Here is an 11,371-nt window from a genome sequence, read left to right as displayed (position 1 = left end):
AGAAATGTTATTGGTTGTAAAAGGGATTTTGACTTGCTAAATGCAGAAAAGGTACTGAAGGGGCTTTATTTTCACCGAAACGCATCTTAAGCAGGAAGCCAATGGGGTTAACGTGTGATCGTGGCATAAAAAGAAAAAAACCCCAACAGTTGAAGATTAAGTCCACATAAAGTCACTCTCTAGTCTCCCTCCCCCAACCCTAAACTTAGGTGAATCCTTTGTTTCCTTTAGAGAAGTTGTACAACACAGCTGTCTATGGGAACAAGTCTGAAGAGCTGTCTCCAAGTGAAGTGTCAGAGGAGATGTTTTTTAGAAGAAATAGATCAAATGCCTGTAACAAGTCACCGTATATCGCTTCCATATCCATTAAATGGAAGATAACATGCTTGCTAAATGTTGTTGGTTGCTGCTTTGTTTGTTTGTTTGTTTTTTAAAGTAGTAAACGTCTACAAATGAGCAAGTTTGACTTACAGACCTGAGAAAAGAAAATACAATTAAGAGAACAATTATGCATGAGGGTAAGTGATGGACTGGAGAAGAGATGTCGCAGAATTTTTTTTTTTTCTTAGACGAAGATCAGATCTCGCAGGAGACAATGAATAAAAATGGGTGATACAGTCAGGTAATGTATTTTTGAAAACTTACGACGAAACCCTTCAGCAAGGCCTCATCCCAGGACTCCTTATTTTAAGGGGTAAAGTTACTTCTTGGAATAGAAAGGAACAGAAGCATAAGGTATATCCAGTCAGGCTTGCAATGGAAAGAACTCATCAATAGAGTCCCATGATGATCTGTGCTGGGGACCTGTGTTTTCCAGCATATTCATTGTGTTCTTGGAAACACAGGGGATGGTAGAAATAAGCTCAGTTGACTATGAAAAATTACAGAGAGCCTTTGCAATAACTGATTTAAGGCCAGATTTGAGTCCATAAATGCAGTGCAAAACTGTGCAGAGGAACAATTTGTCCATAATTAGCAATGAATGGAATCTAAATTAATTACTGTCATTTGGGATCATGGTAGTGGAGGAATTGTGGCACTATCCGTGATCACTTAAGCTCAGTGCACCATCTATTTGCCCTTTTAACTGCTTCTACAGACCAAGAAGGTGTCATTACACCACTGTGTACTGGGTTGTTCCTGTGCATTTGAATTTTGTGTTGCCTCAGCCGGCACCTTTGTTGTTTGTCTTGGGTCTCTTGGGAGCTGGAGGTCCATGACAGGTGACAGCTCTTTTGGAGGTCCCCCCTCTTCATTTTGAAACAGAATTCTAGCCCTAGAAAGATTTGGAGTCTCCACTTGTCTGAGCGTCTTTTCTAATGAAGAGGAAAGCTGCAGTCTGTCCTTCCCGCCAGCTGCCCGGGCCTCACAGGCTGCCAGCACGAACACTCCATATTGCATTCCAGTGCATTTCAAGCACCTGGAAAGCCTTTTGCCCCAGGTTTGCAGCTGCACAACCTCCAGCATGTTCGTCAGCACGAGCATGTCCCTACGCCAGCGAGGCCTCCGGGACTTACGGTTATGTCTGTCAGTAATCCACTTATGCATTCACCCCACCAGCCTAGAGTGTCTGACCTGTGTCAGTGCGTACATGAATGCCCCTGCCCTCCCCTGGTTCAGCAAGGCCGCACTCTAACAGCCCCTTGCTGGCAGCAGGATTCCTGTGATAGAAAGCACAAGCGAAGGAAGACCTCTCCTTGCTTCAACAGTGTTCACTTACATGGTCCACCTTGATCTCGTGAGGGTTCCTTGTTTTTTGTAGGACTGTCTCTGCACAGAACTGTGGTTCCTTGAGGTTACAGCTGTTGGCCCTGGCTCTCCTCTGGTGAAAAGCAGATGCTGGAAATCAAAGCTGAGGGACTTGAACCCAGAGGCGACTTTCTAACAAGCTGTCTTTGCAGCCTTCGCTCCATGCATGAGGGTAGCAGCCAGCCGGACCAGGATCCCTGCCTGCGTGAGATGTGGATGTGAAGGTGTGTGTGGGTGTATCAACACCACCCTGGCAAAGGTGGGGGTCAGTAAGGGCAGCCATGCCTGTCTGGCCACAGTCACAGGCTACGTGGGTGTAAGCGGGAGAGCTGTGGTGCTGCAAGAGTACGGCTCACTCTCTTCTGTGCCAGCCTGCTGGGACCAGCTCCAAGGAGGAGGAGACAGGCTTTCCTGCGTGGTTTTTTTTTTTTTACTTCCTTTCTTCTCTCTGGCGGGTGGCAGGGCTCCTGCCTCCCTGGGGGCCCCTGTAGTTCTCCCGTCCAACACGGAGGGGTGCCCCCTTGCAGGCGCTGCAGCACACCGTGCCTTGTGGGCTAAAACCAGGCAATTAAACGTAAGCTAAAAAAAGATACACAAACATAAGCCGTATGCCATTTTTAGTGGCTTTCAGTTGTGATTAACTCCTTAGACAACAGCTGTATGAAACAACTTGCCTGGCTCCTCAGCTCTTCCTGAGCTGCTCCTCTGGCTAAAGCTGGGGCTTGAGGGCCTGCTAGGGCAGGGCTGCGCCTGCGGCCATGCAGCAAAAAACACGAGGTATGCAGCTCTGCCGCTGTTTCTGCAGTGCATGGGGCTGTATGGGCACAAAGCTTTTGGGCAAGGTCTGTAGGCTGGCATGGGTCTGCACAGCTTACATTAGCAACAGGCTGCAAGTGCAGCTGAGGCTCCTTAGCCCCACAAGGATATAAAATATTTCACGCTGCTGAGGTGCCAAAGGACCTGGAAAATGGACTTTGGATCCCTGGACTTTGGGATCCAGTCATATGTGATTGTTACTAGGAAGAAAATGTAAAATAACCCCAGTGTTATCACCAATCAGCTTAAAAAAGAGGGGCCAGGGTTTGTTTTTAAACTGTGCTGGATCCAATCTACATAAAAAACTAAATGGGAGGATGAATGTATGACAAAAGCTTGCTGGTTTCTGGAACAGTGCAATGTGTTTTCAGTCCATGGGGACTGGGTGACTGATGACCCCCGCCCTTTGCCTGGACCTTCTGCAGTGTGAAAATACAATCAAAGACTTGTTTAGTTTGTAAGTACGTGATTGGTGTCATTAACAGGAGGCCGGTTAGTAGGACAGTAACAGGTGTTACTTTACAGGTGTTTTTAGGACAGCACACCACTGTTCCTCCAAAGGACTGAGAACGGCTGTTGCAGCAGCACGTGCTGCTGTAACCTGTTGAACACCTGTCTGGGATTTCCCCCAGCAGTAAGAGGAGAAGGGTGGGTCTGTGCTGGAGGTGATGGGGTGGTTTGGCAGAAGCAACTGGGGAAGTCACCAGCTCTTGCGCCACCCACCCCTCCCTGCCTCCACGGTGCCCTGTGTGCCAGGCCCCCTTGTAGGAGCTGTACAAGCTGCTCTTAGCCTGAGGGGCATGTGGTCCTCTTTCTCCCCTTCTTCCTGCTCGGGCCCGGACCTCTGAGTCCCCATCCTCTGCATAAGGAAAAGGGGTTCGGACCCTGCTGCTTCCCACACTCTACCTTGGCCTGCCATTATACACACACAACAGCGCTTCAAAGCCCAGGCCTGTGGCTGCGCTTGCCTTGTGCCTCAAAGTCAACTGCTAAGCAAATGCTGGGTTTTCTCTTCTTCTGAGAGCAAGAGTGGGGCAGCTTCCCAGCGCGAGGACGCTACAGCTGAGCCCTGCTGGTCAGGGTGAATGGAGCTCCAGTCATCCAGCCAGTTGCAAACAGCAGATCTACAGCACCAGCCTCCTGTGTATTCTCTATCTATCCAGCTGTCTCCTGGTTTCCTTCAGGTGCTGCCTATCGTGCTTTATCCTGCAACCAGCAAACGCACATCTTCCACCCCTCTGGTCGTGTCTGCGCTGTCAGAGCTTGGCCGGGCAGCAGTATCAGGGCGAGCCGTCTGCTCCCTTCTGCTTCCCTTTGGCTTGCCCTGCCCTCCGTGTGACTTGTGCTCTTTTATTCACACAACATCTTCTACCCTGAGGTGTCCTAAAACAATGATAAAATTATTGAAGGGATCCTGGAATTCCTTGCTGAGTTGCTTTCTCCTGAAGGAAAAAACCCAACAGTGACCAGGTGTCTGGTTTCTTTCAGTATCGAATGAAGCCCGGAGCCGTTTTGGTGAACAGCAGCTAAAGATGCCTCTTCCTGCAGGAGCTGCTTTTTGCTTGGCATGGATGAACTGTGCCATCCCAGCCATGAGCCCTTGGCCCTTTCCGCATGGGGGCACAGTTCTCCATTAAACAGCTTTGTCTGTCCCTGCCTAAGCCTGAGGCACTGGCAGCGCTGAGCTTTGAAAATGTGTTAGCTAACATTATGCCTTATTTCTGAGACATGCTGGACCTGAACTTTACTATAAAATAATGTTGTGCAGCTGGAGTAAAACGTGATTCGATAAACCATTAGTGTGCCTTCGGGGCCTGGCTGGAGCCATGTTTTGTATGCTCAGCCTTGTAAAGGCACCAGGGCCGGGACAAGGTCCCTCCTACCCAGGCAGCCCTGTGTGGGAGTGAGATGCTGGGGCGGGTGGGAGGCTGGTGGGGATCCCCTGCAGAACGTGCCCCTCAGATGCAGGGTGAGGGGCAGCTGCTGGCTCGGCCAGGCTTCGCTGGGTTTGGGGCGTGTGGCAGGCGGTGGTGGCGCCTGCTGATGGCCAGTAGCCCCTCTGAGGGCCTGGGACAGGTTATAGGGCTGGATAAATTTGAACAGGCCAAGCTTCAGCTTCAAGTTCAAACATATGTGAACGTTTCCACGTACGAGATGGATAACATAGCAGGTAGGATTTTCCTGCTCTGGTTATCTTGATAGGTTCTTTTAATGATGTAAATCTGATGTGATCGTGTTATAAGTTGCGTTAGAGTTGACTGGTTGCAAAAGTATGACAGAAAAAGGAGGTGCCTGCAAATCTTTTGCAACAGTAATGATTAACTCCTGCTCTTCAACCAGCGCTCTCACTCCTAGGTTACAATGACTCTTTGGTTTTAAAAAATGGCTCAAGCAGACTTTCAGCTCGTGACCGCTTTGCGAAGGTTTAAACTTGCTTCCTCAGGTTTTGGATGTCCATGGCAAAAAAAAGACAAAAGTCTTCCTGCAGAATCTCACCCCACAAATGTTTTGCAGCTCTGACATATGGGGCAATCAACTTGAACCGTGAAGCTTAGTCTCCAGGAAGAAATTTTAATAAACGGCTCCCACCAGGCGAGCTGAACTGACGGCAGCCACAGTGGGAATTGTTTACTACCGTGCTCCAGCGTAGACAAGGCCTCATTGTCTGGCTTTGACAGGGAAAATGTCCAGTTTCGCAAACTTTGCTGAGCAAGGGAGAAAATAATTATATTGCAGATCAGCTTACAAGGGGCACATTCATGTTTGAAAGAAAACTTGATTTTCATAGGGTGATGAAGAGAGGCATAACTGCCAAAGGGAAAAGCCAGCGGCTTCGGTGACCTACTAAAATTGCCTCAAGTCAGAAGTTATTCCTGGCTGAAGGTGGGTCCCAGGGGGCCGGATCCTTGCCTCTGGCTGGGAGGCAGGCAGTGCAAGTGGAAAGCGTGCGGGAAACCAAGTGCTCCTCCGCCTCCGGAGCTGCTCTGTGTGCAGCCAGCACCCGGGCGTGAGGCAGGCAGGGCAGACAGCAGAGCCCTCGCTGTGGCTGGACAGAGAGCCATTGCTGCAGCTGCATCATGCTCGGGCACCAACGCCCTCATGTCTCCAAGCTCCCCAATGGGCATTTGCCAGGGCAGAAGCTGTGGTGGCAGGCTCACTCGTCCCCATCCTCTGCTTGGGGACGAGCAGGAGAGGAGCCCGCAGGCACTTTGGAGCAGGTCAGCACAGCGCTCCTCCCACGAGTCATGAACCTGTGCAGGCGGTGGGCTCCCCGACGCTGCTCGCCAGGTGGGTGACACGGTGCCACAGAAGCGCTGCTGCCTAGAATTTGACTATTTTCGACTCCCAATTACCGCAGATGTGATTTCATTTGCAGTATTTGAGCAAAATGTTGGCAGTGTTTTCCTTCATGTGTTTTTACTTAGGAGGACGACAGGGGGAATATTGAAGGAATATGTTTTACAGCACTGGGTTGGCTGTGATGAGCCACATGCAACCGGCCCGGGCTGCTGACTGGCTGCCTTCTCCCCAGTGCTGGGAGTATTAGCTGAAGCCATTTTGGTTGTCTCTCCAAGGGGGAGGATGTAATTATCTTCTTTTTACAAGATTGCATGTAATTTTCTCCCCTCTATCTTAAAAAGAAACTTGAAACAGAAGCAGAAATGAACTGTGTAACAAGCTGATAACCTATTAATTCTTTCATCAGATTGAAAGCAAAGCTCGAATGAGTCTAGTGCTATAAATCTGTTTTTTTGTGAACATTTCTCTCAAGGCAGTGTGCACTCTTTGCGGGAAGCTGCAACACTAGCACAAACCCAGTTTATTGCCATGGCAATGTCAGTAGTTGCCTTATTTGTATGCCAAACTATAGGCACTTGTAGGATCATAGGAAAATTCAGGTGGGAAGGGACTTCTGGATATCTGTAGTCCAGCCTCCTGCTCAGGGCAGGGTCAGCCATGAGACCAAACTAGGTTGCTCAGGGCTTTCTCCAGCCAGGACTTAAAAACCTCAAGGGATGGAGATGGTACCACCTCCCTTGACAACATTTCTAGGCTGTTGCTACCAGCCTTCTAGCCTTCCTAATTCCAGTCATTCTGGGAATAATATTTTGGGTTTGCTGTGTCTTTGACACTTATTCACTGTGCTCTCTATTTTTCACTACCTTGAGTCTATCCAGAAGAGGAATTTCCCTTCCACTTTGATTTCCTTGTCTGTAGGGTTGTTACACCTCGCTTCATTGCTCATGAATGTACTAGCACAGGCCACAGCACTATCTTGCATTCTCTTATCTGCTGAGGTTTTTGATGCCATGCTGACCACCATGACATCTGAAGAGTTTCTCCCGTAAACTTAAGATCTGGCTATACTTTTATATTTCCCTCTCTTTCGGTTATTCATCTTGCCAGATGACTAACTGGCTGTGTTTTCTTATATTTGACATTTGTTTTCTGCCCACGGTGGCACTGCTTTAGGAAAGCATCCCTAGTCAGAACAATATTTGCACATTAGCAATGGGAACAAATGCATCCATCCATACAAGTTAAATGTGCACTTGACTGCTCTTCAGATAGACTTACAAGCACACAAATGTTGCCATTAATCCCAGTCCTTCCTATTGGTTGTCATCTATGTAAAATGCACTGTCCTAAAGAAAGGAGAGAGTGCACGTGTTTGTGTGTGTCCTTGTCCTGAAGGGCACCCACTTGCCAACTCTCTTTTGACAGGATTCTTTCATGAGTTTTGTGTTTCACTCTTCTGCTTCTATCGTATTTAGTATACCATGTCCTGAGGGCAACTGCTGTCCAAGGTTTCTCCTGTTTAACTGAATTATGGTTGCCGTGGGTAATGGAAAGTTCAAGTTTCATTCTACATGGTGAATTCTGCAAGCCAAGGTATGTTATGGAGGAAGGGGAAAACCTGGCTCTCAAAGTCTGTGTCAAGGAGCCAGGGGTTGAACTGATGGAGATTTTAAAAGGGGTTTATGGTAATTTGTTGCCCTACTTCCCAAGGAAATGCAGTTGGAGTTGGGTACCAAATTTAGGCTTATGGGAAAATCCCAGCTCCACAACCAAGTGCCACAGCTCTTTTTGTGCCTATCTCCATGCTGTCTCTCTGTTTTCTGGCCAGAGTCTCCTCTGGGACAGAGTCATGCTTTGCCTCAGACACCTACTGAAGTCCTCTCATAGAGTCTCTCTAGAGAACCAAGCACAAGCAAAGGGACTGACATAAACCGCATACTTCTAGGTAGGGCTGGGCAGTGTACTGACAGCGGGTCTGGAAAAACACAAATAGATGCAGTGCCAGCATTTCTGGTATTTGGTTTCTAAACAGCATGAAATGTTGTTTCAGCCCCTGTGCCTTGTTTCAGCATCTCTGAGGTGCAAGGATGGAGCTTGGCACTCAGGGATGCCACAGAGCTAAGCCCTCCCCTACAGGCTCTGTAACAACCCCTGAGGGGCCTCCATACTGACCTCCATGCCAACCTGACGTACAGACCCCGCCTGCAGGAGGGTCACAGAGGTGGGCACCCCAGGGGGAAGCAGCAGAACATCTCTGCAGGAGGGTCTGGGACACAGCAGGAAGTTTTGGAAAAAACGCTCTTGCAAAGTTTTGTTTTGATGTTTGCTTTTTGTTTTTAAGGATGTGAAAGGCAAAAAGCAGAGCAAGTAAAGGGAACACTCATGAAATGTCACCCTCCAGGCAGGACTTCATGAGAACAGATGGGGAAACTGAGGCAAAAGGCAGTGCTTGAAACCTGGCCAGCTGAGTGTTGCTCAACAACAAGAGAGAAAGAGAGAGAGAGATAACTTGCATGCTGCATTGCATGTGATTTTCCAACATTCATCCTTGAGCCCTAACAGGGAGGGCAGGGTCATGACATGAGAGGAAATTTAGAACATCATCAACATGCTAAGTGTGATTGCAGGAGACATAGCGAGCAGCTGCGAAAACTGATATAAACAGATGGATTTCATGGCTTGCAATATAATGCTTTGAAATCACTTGTCATCAGAGGGACTTTCATTTTTGCTTGCTCGCTTACAGTTTTGCTGTAGTTCTTTAATTTTACTAACAGTAGTAATAATAAAACGCATCTGTGGAGGCCAGACAGCTGTAAGATCTGTCATGCCATCTTCTTCTCAGGGCAAAACCCAAAGCTGGCTGAGTTCTGGTTTACACTGTCAGCTTGCTGAGGATCACCAAAGAGCAAGACTAACTCCAGCCAGGGCACTGTGCTTTGGGCTTGCAGAAGATATTCGTGCTACATTGTTCTCCTCAATTACTGCTCTCTGGAAACATAAGGCATCGGATGAAGGAGAATGAAACAAACAGGCTTATTTAGGTCAATTACAAAAGTACAGGCTAATTGCAAATGAAGTGGGAAAATAGGAGCTGATGGGGCTCAGAGGAAAACAATGTCAACAGTGACCTACATACTCTCGGGGAGGGAGGGGGAGGTTAGACAGCAGGCAGTGGGGAACGCATAGCTCAGCACAAGAGCATGCTCCTCTCCTTTCAGGTCCCTGGGCCAGGGCCAGCCTGCGTGCCGAGTGCCGTCCCTGCAGTCTCTGCAGAGCTGGCCTAAACACGTAAGAACATCCAGGGAGACATCAGCCAAGTGATGCAGAGGCATCATTCCTATGTGATGTTTAGCCCTGCAGGAAGCTGCAAGACCTCTTCCCCGAGCCTCAGGGCAGACCTGGAAAATAACAGTCCCCCGCTTTCCATGCAGAACAGCCCTGGAGTGAAAACGGTGTAGTTTGTACACTCTTGCTTATGCTGCCAGAGGGAGGACAAGTGAAGCACGATCAGTTGTTTAGGCACATGCTGGAAAATGTATCTCATGATCCCTTTCTGTGTCCGTAATGGTAAGGAGCTCTCTCTAACCTAACCTGACCCAACATAACCTAACCCAGCCCAACCTTTCTTCAGGAAACAGGCCCTTGGGTGATCTTGGAGCAGTAAGGCAGCAGCTTTCAACCTCCCCTCAGTGAGCCCTTGCAAGTACTTTTAAGATGTTTGTGAAAGGTAGCTGTTCTTGACTACCTTTCACAAGCCCCCTAAACCCACTGCCAACAGGCTGAAGTGTGTAGGTGTTTGCACCTCCACTGCAAAATGTTTATGGGCCCAAAACTGGAAAGGTATAAAGTGACTGCTCTAAGGGAAACCTTTATCATTCCTCGCAGAGTTCAATGGTAAGTTCATCCTCTGCTTCATATTTCCAGAGAGCAGTAATTAAGGAGAACAATGGAACACAAATAACTCCTACAAAAAGGAACAAGGATTTGGCATCCCTTATTTAAGTACCAGCTCAGTCAAATGCTTTCCTATCATGTGGTTTTCAGCTCTGGACTCCCCTTGCAAGTAGGGACCTCTGTATCCAACACCCAATCTCTGTGTGCCTGCCAGCCCTGGCGCCTGGCCAGTCAATGAGAGACAGCCCTCTCCTATCTGCACGCCGCTGTTCTTGTCTCTACCCGCATCTAAGGTCCCAGCTAACTACTCTCTAAAAAAGACAGAGTTCATGCAAGACTGCAGTTCCACTGTAGGTTTTTGAGACTGTCAAACCATTTGGTCCTGCGTGTAAATCGGACCAGACTCAATTAGATCTAAGCTTAAAGAAACTCCCGTGGATTAGCCTGGATAACATGTCATGGCTTACCTGACCAGCCAAAGCTGTGATGGTGGGGAGTTCACAGGACCCAGACAGTGTCCGGGATGAGTTTTGCCTCCGTACTTGCTGTATGTCCTTTCTAATAGCCTCCATGTAGACAGCAGAAAGCACAATGCTTTTACATTCAGCAGCTACCACACGGTATTCTGATCCCGTCACTGAAAAATGAACAACTCGGGCAGGTCCGGCTTCTGGCGAAAATTTAATAGGGTTGTAACATAATTTACCTCCCTTCGCAAGCTGGCTAACACACATATGGGTGGGCCAGGCCACAGCTAGTGGGGATGACTGTTCACACAGCTAGTGCTGTACTAGCTGAGAAGCTGGAACAGAAGTAGCTGGGACTGCGGCATCGCCCTCAGGGAGCTGCCAGCCGCCATGGTGCCCTGGCAGGCTTGTCCGCCCCCGTGACATCCAAGTGCTGACGAAGCTCTCGTGAGGACCATTCATAGCACGTGCCACCGGAGGTGGCTGTGGGAAGTCCTGCAGCCATTCCTCCAGGCTTAAATCAGCCGGCCCGGATTTTTTTTTATCAATCACATCTGCCACCTCACAGCAAGCTTGGAAGCATACCTTGCTGCACACCAGATGCACACGTGCCTCAGGCACCAGGTGAGTCAGAACGTGGCCTTGGTTTGACAGCTGAACGGACGCATGTATGCACTTCGCTAATTACGTTAAAAATAGTTTTAAATGAGCGCATGGATTTTGTTGATCCCTTGAAATACAGGAGTGAGACATAAGTGGACTAGTTCACCTGTTACAATAGCAGAGCCAAGATTTAAATGGATTTGTAATTTTTCCTTCAATTTAGGGCATATTCTTCTAATTCAGAAAAAAAAAATCAGCGTAGCTGTGCTTGGGATTTCGAAGTACATCTATGCACCTTTTGCCTTGTTACAGAAATTATCCATCCTTAGTGGATAAAAGCCTTTTCTAAGCAGCCCTGTCTTCAGTTGGGCTTTCTATACTACACATTTTGTTTATACTCCCCATGGTTTCTCTTTATCAGCACAATTTCTTGGCAGCCAGCTGAATGGCATTCATGCATGTATATTTTTCTTTTTTTAAAGCTCAGCTGGGATCTGTGATATAAGCATATTCTCCCTGGATGCATTATGAACCGTAGA

Source organism: Pygoscelis adeliae, unplaced genomic scaffold, assembly GCF_000699105.1.
Source record: "Pygoscelis adeliae isolate BGI_AS28 unplaced genomic scaffold, ASM69910v1 Scaffold22, whole genome shotgun sequence".
Taxonomy (NCBI): Eukaryota; Metazoa; Chordata; class Aves; order Sphenisciformes; family Spheniscidae; genus Pygoscelis; species Pygoscelis adeliae.
Note: the sequence above shows the minus strand (reverse complement) of the source record.